The sequence below is a fragment of the Morone saxatilis genome, unplaced genomic scaffold (genome assembly GCF_004916995.1).
Source record: "Morone saxatilis isolate NCDOM2014 unplaced genomic scaffold, NCSU_SB_2.0 Contig21, whole genome shotgun sequence".
Taxonomy (NCBI): domain Eukaryota; kingdom Metazoa; phylum Chordata; class Actinopteri; family Moronidae; genus Morone; species Morone saxatilis.
Genome location: NW_023339774.1, coordinates 7630064 through 7641140, shown reverse-complemented (window position 1 = coordinate 7641140; position 11077 = coordinate 7630064).

Below are 11077 nucleotides of genomic sequence, written 5' to 3'. Positions count from 1 at the left end.
GTGTGTGTGTGCATACTGTACTTGCACAATTTTGGTATAGGTATGTTAAAGTGTAATTGTGCAATGTGATTTTTGTATATACTTAGTATACAAGTGACTTATCAATGTGTTTTCAGTGTGTATGTTTGTGTGTGCTTGCACTCCTTGATTAAACAGTCTCTTTAATCTCTGCAGCTTCCTGCTTTCCCAAGATCCCCTCCAATAAGCGTAACTACCTCCTGACCGCACAATAACTGTAACTGTGCTTTTTAATACCAAGGGATGGTAAGTAAAAATAACCTGAGTCTAATATCTTCAGATTAAATACATCTTTTACAGTCTGGCTTTGGCCTGCTGGGCTGTTTTAAGCTGCCCCCCCACGCACACACACACACACTTCATGCATGCACACATTTGCAGACACCACCAGGCATTCACAAACACTGAACACATATAGTTATAATCACAGTGGCATAACCATACTTAAAAATATTAAATGGAGCCAGAAGGTTTTGCAAATTGCATTTTTAAATATGTGACCTGACCTGCGAGGCTTTTTGACACCCTGAAAAAATTACTCTGCTTGATGAGTATGTAAAACCATTGAAGGATCAAAATCTCCTGTATGCAGTCAAACAGAGAATAGGAACCCGTTAGAGTAATGACTCACTGTAGGTTAGACCAAAAGGCACTAATGCTGCCAGAGTTGTAAATCTAATTGGAACAGGAGTTAGACTGTTTGATAATGTAGCTGGTTGATCCATCAGTGAGTGTTGTTCTTTATGATTCAGTTTGTGATGAAATAATGAAGTTTGCTTATTTAAATAATCTAAAATTGAACATTTCAAGCATACCTTATCATGCTTTACTCACAATATGTAAATTAATAAGGAAAGAAAAGAAAAAAGGAAGGAGAGAGAAGGTTAGAAAGCAAATAAGACTATAGAAATGGGTAAACAGACAAAAGAGACAGAGGGGAAATCAGATGGCTTATGTCTTATCTGTTTGTTAATTATTTCTCTAGTTAATTTCCTTTTGTATTTAGATGCTTTGTTACTACTGTTCATCTGAGATTTATGCCAATAAAAATACTGAATGAGTGATGGAAGAAGCGTGATAAGTCAAGAGAAAATGAGCAAGAATGAGAAAGAAAAAGATAAAGATAGATAATTAGAGAGAGGTAGAGGAGGGAAATCAGCTGAGGGATTAGGACAGACAGGGAGATTTTGGCTGTGGTCCAGTCGTCATGCTGAGTAAATGATTTGAGTCACTTATCAAATTGAGGGTTAAAGACTCAATGTTACAGTTTGCTATAGCCACAGAGAAATGCAGAGACACACACACACACACACACACACACATTGTTGTTCCGTCATGACATCTGGACACATCTGAGTCAGGGGCTGTTGCACATAAAAACACACACACACCTGGAGCAAAGAATGCTGGTCTTTCCAAAGAGCGAGTGGAACCCCGCTGTGTGACTGAGATCATCCTCCATTAACTCCATCACACACATATATACACATACATGTACATGCCTGCCTCTCTTTATGTCATAGATACAAACACGGGAGAGGAAATTAAAGGAGAGAAAGAGAGAGACGAGGCGAATGGGAAGAATATAAGATCAAAGGCGGAAAGGGGACAAGAGGAGGAGAGGACATGGAAGGAAAGGAGATGAGATGAGATAAAGATAAAGAAAAGAAAGAAGACTAGATAAGATGAAAGGATAGAAGAAAAAGAAGGAGAATAGGAGATGAGAAGAAAGGGAAGGAAAGACCCAAACAAAGAAGGGCAAAGGAGAGGAGAAGACATGAAAACGTAACAGTAGTAAAAGTGGACGGAGAAAAAAGTAAAAAGTAGGCAAGATGAAAATGAGAGGATGAGGAAGAAAGAAATTAAAAGTGAGAAGAGGAGAGGAAATAATGAAAGGAGACTTAGAAAGATAAATAGAAAGAAAGGGATGTGTATAGAAGAAAAGAAAACGAATTAAAAGGAGAGGAGATAGGATAGAAGGAGAGTAGAAGAAAAAAGAGAAGGAAACAAAGGAGATTAGAGGACATGAAAGGAAAGGAGAGGAGGCAAGAAGAAAAAGTAACAAGAGTTAGGAAAGGAAAACAGATAACACAAGATGAAAGGAAATAAATATGAGAATGAAAGAAATGAGCAGAGAGGAGAAGAAAGGAGATAGAGACGGAGCAAGAAGGAAGAAAAGAGCAAGAAAAGGAAAAGATGAGATGTGAAAAAAGAGAAGGGGAACAGCAAAACAAAAGACTTGAAAGAAAAGGAGAAGGTGAGATAAAGGGCAAGTAGAAAGGAGATAAAAGAGGAAATGAGATTTTAGGTGAAGACAAAAAAATGTAAGAAAAGAAGATAAGGAGACAAAAAAAAAGAGTAGCGGAAGAATGAATTAAGATTAGACAAAAGGGAAGATAGAAAGCAAAGGACAGATGAGATTAAAGTGAAGAAAAGGAAGGAAGCATGAAAAGAGGAGAGGGGAACATGTGAACACATAACAGCGAAGAAGTAGAAGACAAGCCAAGAAGAGGGAGTGCATCGAACGTCTCTTCTTTGTTTGTGCTCCATCTGTGTCGGCGTGATTGCAAACAAAACGAGCGTCGGCAGCTCAGTTAGTTAGTTAGTTAGCAGGGGAATCAGTGAGTACTTAGGCCCCAATTATCCACTAAATCTGCCTCTCTCTCTAAATGAGATTATTGCCACACACAGAAGCTGTGGCTCCCATTGGGTTCCATTAACTTTGATTACTCCTCATTATTTACTTACAGCTCTGCCACTGTTATTGCTTTCACTCACACACACACAGAAAGAAGAGCGGAGGGGGGGCGATGCACATATAGTGATATACAAACACATATTAAGACTGGGGAAGATACACTTAAGAAAAACACAAAGTGTAAGTAATAAAGACTAAATATTAAAATGGCACATTTGTGTATAGATCTAGAAAACAGAAGTTCTGCGAAAAGCAAGAAAATATGCACACACAAAGAAATGGGATGCAGAGAAAGAAGGAGAAGGGGAGAAAGGAGTTAAGAGTATATGTGTGTGTCAGTGGGAATGAGAGGAGAGAGTGGAAACAAAAGGGGTGAAGAACAGAGAAAATGACTATTTAAATAGAGAGACGGAGGGAACCGTCAAACACCACCATGAACATTTCATTTCATTGCACACACGCTGGTAATACAGTTTTCGGTGGAATAGCATGAAACGTGGGAAGAGAGAGGGAGCTGAACGAGGAAAGAAAGCAACAAATGAGCATTTGAGTCATCATGGAGGACGTGCAAAGAGAAGTGGGTGGGAAAAGAAGAGAAAGAACTACAGACAAAGACATAGAGGGGTGCAGTACGGATTATTCCTGATACACGGAGGGAGAAAAAAGAAGAGGTGCTGTAAAGAAAATGAAAGAGATTATCCTCCTAAAAGAAAATAATTCCTTGTCTGTGCCACAATTTACCGTACAACTAAAACAGTAGCAGTTTATGACAATGACCTCTTGTAGTCTTGTTAATAATCCCTGTCTGTCCGGGGCAAAGGTAGAAGCGGTGAGGGAGGAGGTTAGGGTGGAAGGTCTGTTGGTTGATAAAACTTTGACACGGAAGGCCGCTGTTCACATCCCATTTCCCACTAGTAGTCAGTGCTGGTGTAACAAAGATGTGCCTTAACCTTAAACACGTAGTTTTTGTACCTGAACACAAGCACATTTTAACCATAGAGGTGGACGTCATCTTAATTTACAAAAATACTGTTATCTCAAGGTACGCTTCAGTAACTTTTTTTGAGCTGTCAGCTCCATCTGACAGTCTTCATCAGCAGTTTGCTCAGTGAGTAAAGTAAGAAGGACCTTAAGTTAAGATTATTTTATCAAACTGTTATTTCAAAGTTAGATGGAGATGAAGATGAACATTCATAGTTCATATCAGTAATTTTTGTCAATGGTCAAATGCATTTTGGAAGGTAATTATAAACAATTTTGTCCTGCCAATATAGATGGCAAATCAGAAAATGCTCAGTTAAGTTGTGTTGGAAGGCAAATGATACATTTTGTTGTTTATGTGGAAGGATTTGTTGGTGATAAAATGAGAATTCTATACATCTTTATCATAGATCAGAACTAATTGATAAGATTTTAAGTTAAATGTATTATTTCTGATCCCTGTGGAAAAGCTGAATTGAGTGGAAAACACAAATGTGTTAATATTTGTATTATTATCATAAAGACACATCTCTCTTTAATTAGGTGTGTTCCTGAATAAAGGTTTTGATTATTTAGTTTTAAGTATTTTTTACAATTTACTTTCCACTCATACTCAGTGGATTTGGAACAGCAAATGCAAAATAAAAGAAAGTGCTCAATTCAATTGAGGGAGAGGCAAAGAGGATCTCTGTCAACCCCTAAGCAAACATTTTTTTTTCCTTTTCTTTGACACGGAAAGTAACACTTATGTTGTGAGGGGCACCCTTTAAAACATAAGAACATCCTCCCTCAAACGGTTACTGTAGAGAGGAAACAAGTTTGTTTGGTGACTGGAGAGCTGTTCAGTCGTTTTGGGGCCGTGCCCAGCGCTCACGGCACACATCACTCTAATGCCACATTCTCCGTGCACTGCGCTGCCATACAGGCCAAATCACCAGGGCACAAGTGTGTGTGTAAATGTATTTTGGCGTAGTGGGGTTGTGTGTGTGTGTGTGTGTCTAAAACCCATTACCACATCAGCATCGAGAGATCACAGCTGTTTCGCCTGCAAACTTTCTGACGGCAGAAAGAGAGAAACTACACAGAAAGCCAGGAGTGTGTTGGGGCGGGGAGGGAGAAAAAGCTGAGGGAGAAAGAACTCAGCTCTGAGGCCTAATTTCACCGACATTGTCCCTCGCCTAATTGCAAAAATCCCTCCATCTCTCCTTCCCTCCCTGTCGTGCGGCTCGGTGGTGCTCCAAGGTAAAAAAGAAGTCGGGTTCTAATTTCATTTCGGTTTGTCTTAGGACAACTCTTAGATGTTTAATTCTATCCCAATTTCATGTAATCAGGCAAAAGACTTCCCTAGAGGTAGGGCAATGCAGGCCAGGGCCAGGCGTGTGCTATTTGCAAATGTAATTGGTCCACCTTTATTCTGCTCTCCCTGATGTTCGGGCTGTCTTCTCTCTTTTTTCCATTTATCCTCCATTATCTTGACATCCTTCTTTCTCTATCCATCTCTTCCAGTAGCCCCACATCATCCTTTTCTTCCCATCGCCTCCCTTTCCTCCTCCCTCGTTCCTCTCCTCCCCTCTAGGCGAAGCCAGCGTGGTTGTTATTGTGATTTCATATTTTCTTCTCATCCCTGCCTCTGCAGCCTCTGGACATTGACTACAAAATCCATTATCATTTGTATATTTTAATTATGCAAATGAGGATAGCTCAGCTGGCCTGTTGGAGGCTGCAGGGGAGAAAGCAGGAACTCCATTGCGGGTGATTACAATTCATCCGCTCGTCTCGCTTTAATTGTAACAAGCTAATTACCTTGTTTCCATTTAGTTTGAACAATGCCAAATAGAAAAGGGAACAGTGATAGCTTTGGCTAACTCACATGGCAAAGCTAGCTGACAGGCATGAGGAGGTGAGGGAGGGAGGATGAGGGGGGAGGGAGAAATGAAGGAAGGAAGGAAGGAAGAAAGAAAGAAAGAAAGAAAGAAAGAAAGAAAGACATTGGTATGTTACTGAGACTGGAGTTTACAGCTATGAAGTCATCACTGCAGACAACATGAATATTATGTGCATTTGCATGTATTTGATTGGTCAATGCAGCACATTGCCAGGTAATGTTTCATTCTATTGTGGCAAAAATTTTGTCAGGTACAACTTTTTTCTGGTGTTTCTATGGCCGTAGCACTTCAAAATGAATGAGGGGCTGTGTTTTCAGGGGAGATAAGCTTTATTAGACTAGTGCCTTAATCTGGCATATAAGCATACTGGCATTAATGACGTCAGATTGACCTCATATCAAATATCGGTGGAGAAGTATACCTACAGTTCTGAGTTTACCGTGATTTAATGATTGCATACCCAAGTAAAAAGTTTACTGTTCTTGAACCCTTACAGTAGACATCCTGGTCTCCTTGTAGCTCAGTATTAAAAGGTCTGAAGTGATGTTTCAGTGCCGATTCTCTCTGCTCTACAGGCTGAGGTTAAAAAAAGGGCAGCTCAGAAAAGGAAGTTTCTATGTAGACACAAAGAAAAACCCATGCAGACTCTAGGAAGCAACTGCGCTGAGTACGGTGAGGTGGAAGTGGAGGAAAAAGCTGATTCTTGTACTCCTTTAAAAAAAGGAAATTGAAGAATAACATTGAAAAAAGTTCTCCCTTCAAAAAGAACAAAGGCTATCATCCTGGACTTACATAGGCTTATAGTGCATGACGGGCTCGTAGTCTGCTCGGATCCCTCTGCATTAGACCGGGCTTGCGTTTCTGCCAGAGGTGTTGAGTCTCGTATTCACTCTGTTCGGAGGTTTCTCGCCGAAATGAGTCCAGGGCTTCTGGGGATCAAGACCAGGCCTCAGCTGAACAAGATCTCATTATCTCTCCCTCACATGGACCCAATGCGCACACATACGTAGGCACATACTGAACATAGACATACGCACACAGATATGTATTCACACATGCACACACCCTGTCACGCCACAATGAGCAGCATGTCACAATGAGGGACCGCTGTATGTATGTCACCATGAACAAGACATTCCTATGTGAAGTATATTACAGATTTAAACGGGATAATATATTTTGCTACGAGAGCTCAAAAGGCCAAACTTGTTCTTTCACTTTCACCGTTTCTCTCCTACACTGTTGTGGTTCTTTCTTAAACTCCACGCGCATACACACAGTCACCAGTGATGTGATGTACTCACACCCTGCAAACACAAGTGAATGAACCCGAACACACACACACACACGCACTTATCCACAGACTCTTATATCCATTAACAAAATACCAGCAGTCATTCCTCCCACCCCCATGCACCCTTGACATACAAACACATGTCCACACAATGACGCACTCACCCCTCTTCACTCCACACACAGACGGGCACCTTTATACACACACACACACACACACACACAAACACACAAACACACCCAAGTGCACACACCCCAGTGCACACACACTCAAATTTTGTACCTTCTCTCCTGTCTCTACCAGGCCGCTTTGGCATGCTTCTCTTGCCAACTCCCACCTTCTCCATGCCCACCTACTTTGCGATGCCATCAGGGAGAGACTTGAAAGGTATTTGAAACTGTCTTCCTTAATCATTTCCCGGATCCCGCAGGACACACTGCGTGACGTGACGGAGGAAGGACTGAGTGGGGGGAGGGAGGGAGGGAAAAAGGAGGAGGAGAAGGAGGGAGTGGGGGCGTGATGTCACACATCAGTCAAGTCCTCTCCAAGGGTTCAGGAGTAACGCGGATGGAAGGAGTGAAAGACTAGAAAATGAACCATCCCAGGTTTTCTGTTTTCTTTAAAGTTCCTGTAAAATAAGTGTTTTCATAACAGAGCTGCATTAGTAACATTCACAAGACCAGTTATGTGTTATAATCTTTTTGCAATGAGATTTAAACTGGGTCATGGGCGTCTTTCTGCCACCCCCTCCATCCCCTTTCCCTATGTGACAACTAGTTGTATTTTATAATGACTGAATTTGAATGAATGAATTTAGCCAAACATTTAAATTAAGTAAATTGTGCATCCCCCTGTGAGCCAGTGAGGGTGACACACTAGCATTATTTAGGGTTGAGGATACTCTTGTCTGAGGCTTCTGAAGCAATTTTCTGAAATACTCTAGAGAAGTTTGTGTGTCCCAGTGACCCTGGAAACTGTGTTGTCAGGGGAAACGGCTCATGTTGGGGTCTCCCAAGACCAATGGATCCCAAGTAAGTGATTCACCTTTTGTGGAGGAGATACTTTAGAAAAGATCCAACATCCAGAGTCTAAAGTTCATATTGATCAGCTAGACTTTATCATCAATGGCTCATCACATTTGCTAATCAATTCACAGTGCTAAACCCTGAGGCCCTGAACTCCAGTGTGTGCTTGGATTGATTGCGGATCAGGATAAATAGGTTTTTGAATCACAATCAGGAACACTTGTCTGAGGCATTGGTACTCTACCAGAAAATACTAGATCACTCCATTCAGGTTGAGAATGAGTTTTCTTAGGTGAAGCTTGGGGTCTTGTTCACCAGTGAGGGTAAGATGGTGCATGAGACCGACAGAGATGAATCTGAGTCCGAAGGCCAAGCTTAGCAGTTGTTCTACGTTCCAACCCCCACCTACGGCCATAAACTCTGACGAGTGACCGCATGAATGAGATCAAACTGTTTAACTGTTTGTCAGACTGTTTGAAATAAGTTTAATTTTCAGGATTGCTTTCAAACTAGTTCTTTGCAATCTTAGAGACATTTAGGAGCTCAGACTTCCAGATTTCGCTCGAAGTTTGTTTGCTGCTCCTTTGCCTTGAAGCCTCCTTTGCTTAAAGCCACTTGAAGTGATTTTAGCAACTGATAAGAATAAGTATCCAGATGTCCATCTTGGGCCTGTGAATGCCTCAGGATCACTTGGGCAGAGCTGGAGAACGTGGCTGGGGAGAAGAAAGTATGGGCAACCTTATTCACCCTGCCGCCACCACTACTCAGACCCAGAAAAGCAATGAACCATATGCTGGCTGAATTGGGGTAATCACAGTGCATGTACTGTTGAGATTTTTTGGGACTTTTTAATATCATTCCTATTTCATGTATTCACATTTTTAAAAAAACCTTTTAACCTCTCAATACTCTGTATGATGACTCTGTCCATGGTGCTGAAATACAAAACTCAAAGCCCTGCCATAACAAGTCATTTCTTTTTGTACATTTTGAAAAGGATTTGCGATCCAGTGTTTGTAAGTTGTAATACTTTCTTCTTTGAGAATTAAGATTAACATTGAATTGAAGATGTAGTATTTTAAACTAGAAAGGAAAAATAATTCACTGTTTATCTTCATCAAATATCCGGAAGTTTGCAGTTATAAAACATGAGCTGCATATGTTTTTAATCCTAATCCTGAAAACCTGTCACACAACAATAAGAACATAATGGAAACATCTGGGGCCAATAATTCTCTTCTACTTACATTTGGAGAGTCAACTTATAGCTATAGGATGTTCACACACATAATAATGGATACATTTGTGTATCCTTGCATGTATGTATGAGTGGTTGTACTTGCCACAGTCCATAGTAGATCAGCTATGATGATAATGAATTAAAAAGATTGCTAGATGGCATTCAATCAAAGGAATAATAACATCTCATAATTTCTACCAACCATACGCTGTACTGTCATAATTTATTTGCTCTTAACCTGTTTCTAGTACTAGTTTCTAGTAAATTAAATTTATGAAATATTTAAATCCACCAAGACTTTAATAGCAAAATAAGGTGTTTGCTGAAAATCTCTTTGATAGATTATTTACATCTCAGAAAGTCAAGGAATCCTTGACCTTAACCCTATGCATGGAAATCCGCTGTTGGCCTAACCTCTGATCCTATTATAACTCCCGATTACTTCAATATACAGATGTCACGCTATGAGTTAAAGCTGCTGTAAATACCAGAAAGTGTTAATGTACAGAGACAGAAAGAGTGGATTTGATATTCTTGATAAATATGCAGCGATCACAGATAACTGAGTACAGCAGCTAAGTGACTTGATGCCTATTTGACCTATATGAACGGTATTACTGTAAAACGCCATGTGTCTCCATTTACCTCTTCTCCCTTTTTGAAAACCTTGTAACTCCAACATTGACATTTTTCATACTTACACATTTTAATTATAGACTTGAATTACACATGTCATTTTAAGTGTAAAGCACTTCTGAGGGACTTAGGACTCATGTAAAACACGTTATTCACTTCCACTAGTCACTAATAAACTTTATCTTTATCCAGCTACAAGGTTTAGTGGTCACAACGTACATATATTTATAACCATATGTCATGTTACTGTATGTGTATGTGTGTTGGCTTTTCTGTGTGTGTATTGGTTGGCTGTATACAATGTTGGGCAAGTTATATGAACTGCCCACAGCTCTTTGACCTCAGCTGCACGGTTCACACACCCTCCATCTCTAAACAAAGGTGCCTCCTGAATGTAGGCGTACCTGTGGCTAACATTAGGAAGCCAGCTAAAAAAGCACAACATTCAGAGATAGAGGCTCAGTATGTGGGCATGTGCAAAGACGAGCGTGTGTGTGTTTAGGATCTGGCATTTGTAATTGGGGGCAAAGCATTGAGGGAAACACACACATATCTGTTAATGAGGCAATATTTCACTCTCAGATATATTAATCAACTAAGAAATAATCAGGAATGAAATCTTTGTCATTTAATTAACAGGGTTTTGATTAATGTAGCGATCATCACAATCCAGGAACAACACATTAACTTGATTCAAGATTTCAGAAGATATTGTGTGATAATACTACCTGTCAGTCTGCATTTCCACACCACACACATATAGTATAGAGTGCATGATGCACAGTATGTACACCCAGACAGATGCAAATGTGAAATAAAGCTCAGCTATTCCTGGAATATGTTTGGCCTTTGGCCGAGAATGAACTTTATGTTTCAAATACATCTCATAGGCTTATAAAACTGTGACCTGCATCAGCTGGAGAGACAGCAGCCATATGTACTAATCCCACATCTATGGAATGTTGAATTTACAGCCTGGCAGCCTCTGACATAAGAGTTTGTGTCCACTGCATATCTGATTGGGTGACTTTGCCTTCTTTTTGTTTACAGTGTCCACAATGGAATCTTCATTTGCTGATCAGAGCTAAAGAGTGCTGTGCTGTAAATAACAACAAGCAAATAATGTTGCTTTCTCAAAAGTTCTGTTCAGAAGTTTAGAACCGACAGGTGCTTATGCATTGATTCATCTTTAATTCACTGTGGTAAAGCCAGTAACACACCAGCAGATGTGTCTGCTTGTCTGTTACCAGTAATATTTTATTTTCTGTAGGCTGTTAATTGATCTCCTGTACCAACGTC